The 10,582-nt window shown below is 48.9% G+C and overlaps 1 long non-coding RNA gene across 1 annotated transcript; it reads left to right on the top strand.

The window, feature by feature from the left end:
- Nucleotides 1-3,664: 3,664 nt before the first annotated feature.
- LOC138258614 (uncharacterized) lies at nucleotides 3,665-9,160 on the top strand. The gene is made up of 3 exons (XR_011198456.1): nucleotides 3,665-3,728; nucleotides 3,831-3,940; nucleotides 9,041-9,160. It is a non-coding gene; the product is annotated as an uncharacterized lncRNA (long non-coding RNA).
- The last annotated feature ends 1,422 nt before the right edge of the window (nucleotides 9,161-10,582 follow it).

Here is a 10,582-nt window from a genome sequence, read left to right as displayed (position 1 = left end):
GTGCCTGCCCTTACACCATGCGCTCTCCGACCCCCTGGTGTGTGTCTTTGGCCTGGCCTGGACAAGGAAGGATCTTGCAAACACTTGAGACTTTGCTTTGAAGTTTGCCAACTTCAAAGGCAGACCAGGGTATAAGAAGAAGAACCAAAACCCCAGACTTTTAGAATCTTTCTGGAATCGAGAGGAACCTCTGCCAAGGAGAAGAGCTGAAGAGCTGAAGGAGGAGTACTGCCCCTTTGCTGTGTTGCTTTACTGGACTGGCCTGCAGTTGCTGCTTCTGCCTTAAAAGAGAACAAAGGGTGAACTTTGCTGTGTGTCCTGCTTGAGAAAGTTCTCAGAGGGCTTGGAGTGGAGCTTGTCTCCTGTTGGAAGTCTCAGGGACACTAAAGACTTCGGTTTCCTCAACCTGCAGCACCGAGAACTGTGTGTTTTGTGCTGCTGAAGAGGAGAAACCACCATGACACCGGCAACGATGCCGCTGGCCTACACCATGACATGCCAACGCCGCACGGAGTCGCATTGCCCTGCTTCGCACCGCGACTCTGGTCTCACCGACGCCGTCATCGGACAACTTCACCGAGCTGCAGCTCGCACCGTGACCTGTGGGCCTTGCACTCCAGCACTGCCTGCTCACACCGCAGCCCGGGCTTCCCCGCCGCCGCCACTGCTTGCATTGTGGCCTGTGGACACTGCTCGTGAGGAGCACGAAGCACGGTCCTGTCCTGTACCGCAGCCCCGGTCCACTGACGCCAGCACCATTGAATCCAGTGTTGTCACCAGGCATCCCTGCCTGCACCGTGGCCTGTGGACAACGCTCGTAAGGGTCACAAAGCACAGTCTCATCCCACACCGCTGGCTTGGGCCTACCGACGACAGCGTTTCCGCAACGACGACGCCACTGCCGTCACCATGACCTGTGGACACCGCACGTTGTACCGCCCTGCTTCACATTGCAGCCCTGGTCTCACCGACGTCACCGGACGCCGTCACCATGCTGCTGCCTCCACAGTGACCTGTGGGCACCGCACATTGCATCATCCCACTTTGCACCTCATCTCCAACACCATCCACTTCGTCAGCCCGGAGTTCGATCTGCAACGCGTGTGACTTCAAGGACCCGACGACTCCTGCACCGACTCTGGAACCGACACCACGACGTCAGCGACGTCACTCTCCGGAGCTCACCGCGAGGAGCATGACACCCTACAAATCCAAGGTACTGTTTACGGGTCTTCCCGACACCGTAGCTGACCCGCGAAACCGCGGCCGGCCTGAACTGTTGGTTTTATTGATCACAATGCCGTGAGAGCCCCAGGTGGAGCTATCGACTTTAAGGAACTGTATTTTTAAGATAAATCTTACAAAATTCATATCTTTAACATTGAATGTTGGATTTTTCTCGTTTTGGTCTTGTTTTACACAGATAAATATTGGCTATTTTTCTAAAACTGGTGTGGTGTCCTTTTGTAGTGTTTTCACTGTATTACTGTGTGTTATGTGCAAATGCTTTACACATTGCTTCTGAGATAAGCCTGGCTGCTTGTGCCAAGCTACCAAGGGGGTGAGCAGGGGTTATCTGAGCAGGTATCTCCCTTATCCTGACTAGAGTGAGGGTCCCTACTTGGACAGGGTGCAAACCGACTGCCAACTAGAAACCCCATTTCTAACACCCATCAAAACTTCAAAGAGGAGACCCCTCCTTTTTTGACTCCAGAGGTCTAGGCTTCCTCCTTTGTTTAGTGGGCTTGAGCGATCCCAAACCTGGTACAAAATGACACCTAATTAATCGGTGCAGGTTTTCCTTCCAAACCTACTCCTCCTCAGGAGCTGAGTGAAGCATTGTTAATTGATCATTTTGTGAGGGGAGGCCTTTGTTATTTCTGCTGGAGAGAAGTGTAATTAACTTGGTCCAGCAGGGTGACAAAAAAGCCTGGACTCTGATGTTGAACAAGAGAAATATGAAAATTCTGGACAACCCATTAGGTGTAGATGTAAACTCTTGGAACTTGCATATTCGAACTGGGTGCACATGTTTCACCCCAGTAAGTTTCCTATCTTACTTTGTAGGGCTAAGGGAAGCGTAACTGCACTCAAAGGCAGATTTCCCCCCTATGTGTATAACACAGACATTGCAGATAAAATGGTAAACCATACTGAATTTAACCATAAGAGCCCTGCAAATATAAGACCTACCTCAGGTCAACATCTAACCTTGGAGAGTCCCCTCTGCACCAGGCTACCTGTGTGCAGATAACAGGCTGCGCACATCAGTAGTCTTACACAAACAGCTCCCACCCATGTTCATGTGTAAATAGCTAAGTGCTCCTTGCCTTTGCTCAGTCATAGCTGCCTTATCTTTAAAGGAGTATACTAGTTGTAAACACTTGCAGTCCATTTACCATACCATTACTGTGGGTGAGACACAAGTAGTGAGACTCAACCACAGTAAAAAGTCCAAAATTAGGCGATCCACAAAGCAAAACATAGCAGAACCCATTTCGATACACTATCTAAATGTTTTAACACAATGTAATAACATCCCACCCTTGAAACTCTATTGGTTTTAACATATGTTTTTCACAGTAAATAAATTAGGCCTACTGCGTGTAACGTAAACTTTCTTAATAAGAGGATTAGATATTCAATATCTGATTAACTTTTTCCAATTAACTTATTTGGTTTAGAGCCTGTATCACTGACTGGTCACCATAACCAACATATGCCTATTGTATTCTACATAGACGTTCCCACAAGGCAGTAGACCATCGTCAATTACAGTTACGTACAGAATTACATCTAACTCAAATTACATACAGAAAATAAATAGCAAAACAAAACACAACCAATGATTCTCAAAGTGTTAATTTTTTACCCCAAAAGACTGTGACAGGGACTAACCAAGACTAAAACCATTGCCTGCTTGATAATGCCTGAGATTCTGTGTAACAAAAACAAATATCTGCATTCTTTAACTCAGTGTAATGAGAGTACACCTCTTAAAGCCTACTATTTTTAATGTATATTTTTCACAATAAAAAAAGTCTGATGTGCTCCCTTTTTCATAACTTTTCATCATAAACAGATCAGGCTTTTATCATTGTTAGTTTGTCACCATTATCAATGTAGTCTTGTATTATGCATAAGCTTTCTCAAAAGGCAAAAAATGCGATGCAAGGACTTTTTCCAGCTGAAGGGTACAACTTCTGCCCAATCAAACTCTGTTATCAAGGTTTCAACATTTGGACCAAGCCCCTCTCAGTAGTCATACAATTAGAACTGTACAAAATTACAGTATATTAAAAATACAAAACTATGATATACAACACAAACAGCATACAAATGATTCTCAAAGTACAAATCTTCTATCACTAGGGTTTGTTAGGGTTTCCCTACCATGGTAATCTGCAAGCTTCCGTGTAACAGATCACTGATCTTCAGTTTTTAACACACCGAAAGACAATCCACCCTTAAAGGCTTGCTGTAATTAATGTATGTTTTTCACAATAAATAAGTCAGATTTATAGTCTTTGTTGTAACAGTTCATGATAAATAATTCAGTCCTATTGCTTTGATTAGTAGGCTGTTACCATAACCCAGGGTCTGATTGGTAAACCGGGCATTCGGGCAAAGGCCGACGGGCCGGTGCCTGAGGCACAGTGTGGCGGGGTCTTTTTCCCGAGTCGAGGGGATATTGGAAGAAGGTGACAGACGCGGCACTTAAGGGTGTAGTATGTTTATTTTCTTGCTCGTTTGGGATTATAGCACTAACTTTTCCGCCAAACTGTTATATTCCAAGTCCAAAACTAATATAAAATCCCTTTTCTTTTCAGGGTTCCTTGGTGTCCCCGGGACGGCCTGGTCCGGTTCGGAGGGAGAGGTCTTGTTCACCCGGTTCTCATGGCCCAGGATTTCCCAAAAACAAAGAAGGAGAAAGGAACAGGTAAGTGGGGAAAATTATTTATACACGGTTAATTGGGGTTAGTAAGGAGTGGGAGGAGGGGGGGGGGTGGTTCTGTGGAGGTGGAGGAATGTGGGGTTTACTTTTCTCTTGTGACTTCCCTTCGTTGTGCCCTTTCTGTGACCCCCTTACACGTTTGTTCACTGGGTACGGAGGGTGTGGTTATTCCTTATTTAACGGTGTTCCTGTTCAAATGGGCTCCCCTTCTTTACACGACCTCAGCCCTCCCTTCTTAGCCCCCTTAAACCCAGCCAACCACCCAGAACCCCAGCCCCAGCCCCGGTACGCTCGTACCTGACTTGGCCACGCCCCTCCAGGGACGTGGCCGGCTTGTAGGGGATCTCCCGACTTCGCCTCGGCAGGAGCGGGAGGCGCCCAAGGGTTTTCGCTCTCCGTCCGTTGTTCCTCGTCTACGGCGGGGTTTCCCTTCTCTCTGGGTGGTCCGTGGCGTTCGTCTCTCCGGCTCTCCTTGACGTCGGCGTCTCTCTCTGGGTCGCACGGCGCTTTTCTTTTGTCGGCTGTTCTTGTCTGACGGATGACGTTGGACGTCATCACGTCAGGAATCCCTCGGGTGCCCCCGGGGTATCCGCCGGCGGTCGTTCGCTCCGACGGAGAACCGGCGTCCGGAGGCGCCCGGTTACACATCCCCTCACATGAATGGGGCTGATCGAGCCCCACCAGATCCGGAAACCGGGACAAATAGTCAGCCTGACCCATAAGGTCACCAGGGAGGTGGCAAACCTGGAAGGAGAAAGGTTGGAGTTCTATGAACCATCTCAATATACGATTGTTGGTATTCTTGTATCTTGAGAGCCACGTAAGGGGTGCATGGTCCGTATACAGTAGGAAAGGTCTGCCCAAAAGATAGTATTGGAGACTTTCGATAGCCCACTTAATGGCAAGACATTCCCGCTCTATAATGGGGTATCTCTGCTCCCTGGGAAATAGCTTACGGCTAATAAAGACGACGGGATGGTTCACTCCGTCTTCATCCTTTTGAAAGAGAACGGCCCCTACCCCCACATCGGAGGCATCCGTTTGGAGATGAAAGGGTTTGTCAAACTCAGGACATTTCAATATCGGTTGAGTGGTGAGACACCTTTGCAAGGTATGATAACTATGAAGTTGAGTCGGGTCTAGTTGTGGGATGTTGTTGGGCTGTCCTTTTCTTAAAAGATTGGTTAGGGGGGCAGCCAAACTGGAATAGTGGGGAATGAACCTTCGATAGTACCCCACTAGACCTAAAAAGGAACGAATTCCCTTCTTCGTGGTGGGAGCATTGGTGTGTAGGATGGCTTCGATTTTATTCTTTTGGGGTCGAAGTATACCGTTGCTAATGTGATAACCCAGGTAGGAGATCTCACTAAAAGCCAGTCGGCTCTTGGCGGGGTTGGCTGTCAGTCCAGCCTTCCCTAAAGCCGAGAAGATGTGGTCTATGTGGGCCACATGGTCTTCCCAGGTCTCACTGAAAATAACGATGTCATCCAGATAGGCCGCCGCGTATCTGGTATGAGGTCGTAATATGGTGTCCATGAGACGTTGGAAGGTGGCGGGGGCGCCATGTAACCCGAAAGGGAGAACCTTAAAGTGATACAATCCGGAGGGAGTAGCGAAAGCCGTCTTTTCCTTGTCTTCGGGACCCAACGGGATCTGCCAATACCCCTTGGTCAAGTCAAGGGTAGACATGTATTTCACTTTCCCCAATCTTTCTAAGAGCTCATCTATCCTTGGAAGGGGATAGGTGTCAAATTGTGATATGGAATTGACCTGTCTAAAGTCAATACAGAAACGTATAGACCCATCAGGTTTGGGCACCAATACCACGGGCGAACACCAGGGGCTGTGGGAAGGTTCTATGATGTCTAGATCTAACATCTTCTCGATTTCGTTTTCTACGAGGGTTTTCCTAGCTTCAGGGATACGATAAGGTTTTAGTCGCATGGCCTTCCCAGGTGGTGTGAGGATTTGATGATGTACCAATCGTGTCCTACCGGGTATCGAGGAGAACACCCGAACGTGTTTATCGAAGAGATTCTTCAACTGTCTATTTTGTTGAATCGAGATCTCCGTATTAATGAGAGGAACCTCCCTCTCGCCAGGGGGATCAGTGGGGCACCACCCTATCTCTAGTTCCTTGACGGTATTAATTAGGCAGCCGTGCCTTGGGTCGTTCGGAGGTTCTTCCCATCTTTTTAATAAGTTAACATGGAAGATCTGTGACCTAGGGGAGGTATCGTTAAGCTGAATTTTATAAGTTACGGGAGTTACTAGTCCTGTTACGGTGTAGGGTCCCTGCCACTTGGCCAACAATTTGTTATCTGAACTGGGAAGAAGAACTAGCACTTTATCTCCTAGGGAAAAGGACCTCAATTGGGTATTCCGATCATAATTCCTTTTCTGCTTGTCTTGGGCCCTCTCCATGTGTTCCCTTACGCTTTCCCATACTGTATGCAGGTGGGTTTTTAACTCATGTGCGTATTTTAGAATGGTTTTTTCCCCGTCTTCTTCTTCCCACATCTCAGCGGCCATATCTAGTAGGGTCCGTGGTTGTCGCCCAAACAACAGCTCAAACGGACTATGGCCCGTAGAGGCTTGTTCGTGTGTCCTGATTGTGTATAATACTAAGGGGAGTTTCCTATCCCAGTCCTTACCTGTCTCCGAGATAGCTTTCTTTAGTAGTGTTTTGAGGGTACAGTTGTATCTCTCCACCAAACCATCGGTTTGTGGATGATAGACCGACGTCCGTAACTGTTTAATCCCCAATAACTGACATATTTGTGTCATCAGGTTGGACATAAATTGGGTCCCTTGGTCCGTTAGGATTTCTCGAGGAAACCCAATTCGGGAAAAGAACCCTATCATGGCGTGTGCAACACTCTTGGTGTTAATACTAGAGAGGGGAATAGCCTCAGGGTATCTTGTGGCGTAATCCACTAATACCAATATATAACGATATCCTCTCGACGAGGGCAGAAGAGGGCCAACGAGGTCCATCCCTATTCTGGAGAAGGGGACATCAATGATGGGGAGGGGTTGTAAAGGGGCTTTTCTCCGTGAGCCTGGGTCAATCAATTGGCATTTTGGACATTGTTGACAGAACTTCCTAATCTGGGAAAATACCCCTGGCCAGTAAAATTTCCTCAACAAATACTCCTCGGTTTTCTCCCTCCCATAGTGTCCACCCCCTGGCTGGCTGTGTGCTAAGTGTAGAACTTGTTGTCTATAAGGTTCTGGAACTATCAACTGTTTCTTTTCGTCTTGGTCTTTGTATGTGACTCGGTATAATAGGTCCTTAACTACGGTGAACGAGGGACCCTTATCCTGGGGGTTCGGTGGCCGTGCACTTTTCCATGCATGAATTAAACTGGGGTCTTCTCTTTGAGAAGTCCGGAAACTGGGAAGAGCAGTGAGGGCGAGGACCTTTGTAATTACCCGGGGCGTGCTGGAGAGGTCTTGGGTATAGGCTTTCTTAATTATTCTTTTCTCCTTCCGGGAGAGTTTAGGTCGTACCCTCGGAGGTGATAGAGGCATATTGGAGAAAGGAGCGTCTTTCCACCAGTTGTTAGTTTCTTCGAGCTGTCTGAGGCTGTCTAGGAGTTGTGGGAATTCCGAAAAGTCAGTTCCTATAATAGCTTCTTCAACCAGTTGCTCTACTAAACTCACTCTTATGGGTATCTCTTTTCCTCCCCAAGTGAGGGTTGTCCAGATTAGGGGATATTCTCTGGTTTCTCCATGGATACAACAGATTGATACCGTGAGTCCCGAAGTGTAGTAATGGGCGTCGAACAACCCGGCCCTGACCACAGATTGGCTACATCCTGAATCGATGAGGGCCACTGTTTTTTTCCCATTGATAATTAGTCTCTTTTTATAAGGGGTGTCTCTTCTCCCTGTATAAAAGACTCTTCCCCTAGTGACCCCTATTTCCATGGGTTCCGGTTTTTCTGTTTTCAGGGGGCAACCTCGAGCTATGTGACCCCATTCCCCGCAACTGAAACACTGAGGTTGTTGTATATAGGGCCTATCCAGTCCCCAGGTTTTCCCTATGTCCTCATTGATTCTTCGTCCCCCTGTCGAGGATGTTCCCGAACCCAGACGCAGGGGACTAGGTGTTGACCGAGGGGGGGTTACTTTGAACTCAAGGGAGCGATGAAAGGCGCAGGCCAACTCAATGGTAGCATTGGTATCTGGGTTTGGATGTTGTTTGATCCAGTTGCGTGTAGACGGAGGCAGCGCGTCCAGGTATTGCTCTAAGAGCACGATCTCAATAATGTCTTCACGATTTGTCCCTATGGGACCCAACCATTTGAGACCCAGATCTTTGATCCTAAAATATAGGGCCCGGGGATTTTCGTTTGGCCCCCACTTAGCTTTTCTAAACCGGACACGATAATGTTCAGAATCAAAACCCACCCGTTCTAAGATGCTCTTTTTAATATCCTTATAGGGGGTTATTCCACCGGGGTTTACCGCTTGATAGGCGGCTTGGAGAGTCCCCGTCAATAAGGGGGCGATATATTGGCCCCATCGCTCCTGAGGCCAAGTAGCGGAAGTAGCAACCCGTTCAAAATTGGTGAAAAAGGCATCGGGGTCTTCACCTTCTTGATATCGTTGTAAGACCGAACTGGGCACATTCGGGTGTACGCGGGTAGCAGCGATGGTATCTGTGAGATTCTTAATGGCGGTTTCGTGAACCAACTGGTTGTTGGCCATTATGGTGGCCTGACTCTTAAGGGCATTTTGTAGTGCCTCTCTTTCCAATTTGGCCTCTTTTTGTTGCTCTTCCCACACTAATTGCAGGTGTCTTTGTCCGGAGGCCAACTGTTGCATCATATCGGATATGGTACACTTCTCCTCCATGGTTGGGAAGTCTCTGTCGCCTATTCCAATATCCCACTTCTGACACCACTGTGGCGGGGTCTTTTTCCCGAGTCGAGGGGATATTGGAAGAAGGTGACAGACGCGGCACTTAAGGGTGTAGTATGTTTATTTTCTTGCTCGTTTGGGATTATAGCACTAACTTTTCCGCCAAACTGTTATATTCCAAGTCCAAAACTAATATAAAATCCCTTTTCTTTTCAGGGTTCCTTGGTGTCCCCGGGACGGCCTGGTCCGGTTCGGAGGGAGAGGTCTTGTTCACCCGGTTCTCATGGCCCAGGATTTCCCAAAAACAAAGAAGGAGAAAGGAACAGGTAAGTGGGGAAAATTATTTATACACGGTTAATTGGGGTTAGTAAGGAGTGGGAGGAGGGGGGGGGTGGTTCTGTGGAGGTGGAGGAATGTGGGGTTTACTTTTCTCTTGTGACTTCCCTTCGTTGTGCCCTTTCTGTGACCCCCTTACACGTTTGTTCACTGGGTACGGAGGGTGTGGTTATTCCTTATTTAACGGTGTTCCTGTTCAAATGGGCTCCCCTTCTTTACACGACCTCAGCCCTCCCTTCTTAGCCCCCTTAAACCCAGCCAACCACCCAGAACCCCAGCCCCAGCCCCGGTACGCTCGTACCTGACTTGGCCACGCCCCTCCAGGGACGTGGCCGGCTTGTAGGGGATCTCCCGACTTCGCCTCGGCAGGGGCGGGAGGCGCCCAAGGGTTTTCGCTCTCCGTCCGTTGTTCCTCGTCTACGGCGGGGTTTCCCTTCTCTCTGGGTGGTCCGTGGCGTTCGTCTCTCCGGCTCTCCTTGACGTCGGCATCTCTCTCTGGGTCGAGCAGCGCTTTTCTTTTGTCGGCTGTTCTTGTCTGACGGATGACGTTGGACGTCATCACGTCAGGAATCCCTCAGGTGCCCCCGGGGTATCCGCCGGCGGTCGTTCGCTCCGACGGAGAACCGGCGTCCGGAGGCGCCCGGTTACACCCAGTCATGGGCCGATTATTTTTGTGGTCGTTTTGAGTGGTTTTAGGGTGAGTTGTAGAGTCCAGCCTCGCCAGTGTTTCTCTGGGGCCTAAGAACGCTGTCTGGAAGCCGGCAGCAGGGACAGGATGTATCATGTCCTCTCACTTCCTAGCAGGGACTGGAAACATCCTCACTAGTCCCCTGCAGGATAGGCCCATTAGTAGTGTGTGGGGCTGGTGTGGGCCGGCTGTTGACACTCAATAATGCGAGCAGATTGAGGTGGGGAATGTGAGGGAGTAGGAGCAGCATTGCTGGAGTCCAGCTGAGCAAAGCCATTTTCACACCTTTCCTCACTGTATGAGGCCGGCTGTGTTTTTATCTGTCCCTCCCCTGCTCGACCAGCACGTGATAGGCATGGGGTGAGGTGGGCCATTCCACACATTCTCTTCCTTGCAGGACACTGTGCTGCACTGCTCTTGTCCCTGCCTGTAAGGCTATCTGCACATGCCCTGCAGCAGTGCTGTTCCTGAGACCCCACGGACTTTGGGTTTACCTGAGGAGGAGGCAATAAGGGAGGACGAGGAGAGAGAAGTTAAAGCGTAAGGGGGCAGAGAAAGGGTAGAGAAGAGGGTGAAGGGGAGGAGATAGAATCGGTGAGGTGTGGGATAGGAGGGAGGAAAAGACAGAGACAGGGCTATGGAAAGAGTGAGAAGCACAGAAATAGAATAGAATAGAAATAAAGTGCTCGATGGAAAGAGTACAGTTGTGGTAAAAGAGCACTCGAGAGAAAGTT

Source organism: Pleurodeles waltl, chromosome 9, assembly GCF_031143425.1.
Source record: "Pleurodeles waltl isolate 20211129_DDA chromosome 9, aPleWal1.hap1.20221129, whole genome shotgun sequence".
Lineage (NCBI taxonomy): Eukaryota > Metazoa > Chordata > Amphibia > Caudata > Salamandridae > Pleurodeles > Pleurodeles waltl.
This window is presented reverse-complemented; position numbering and strand designations above follow the sequence as displayed.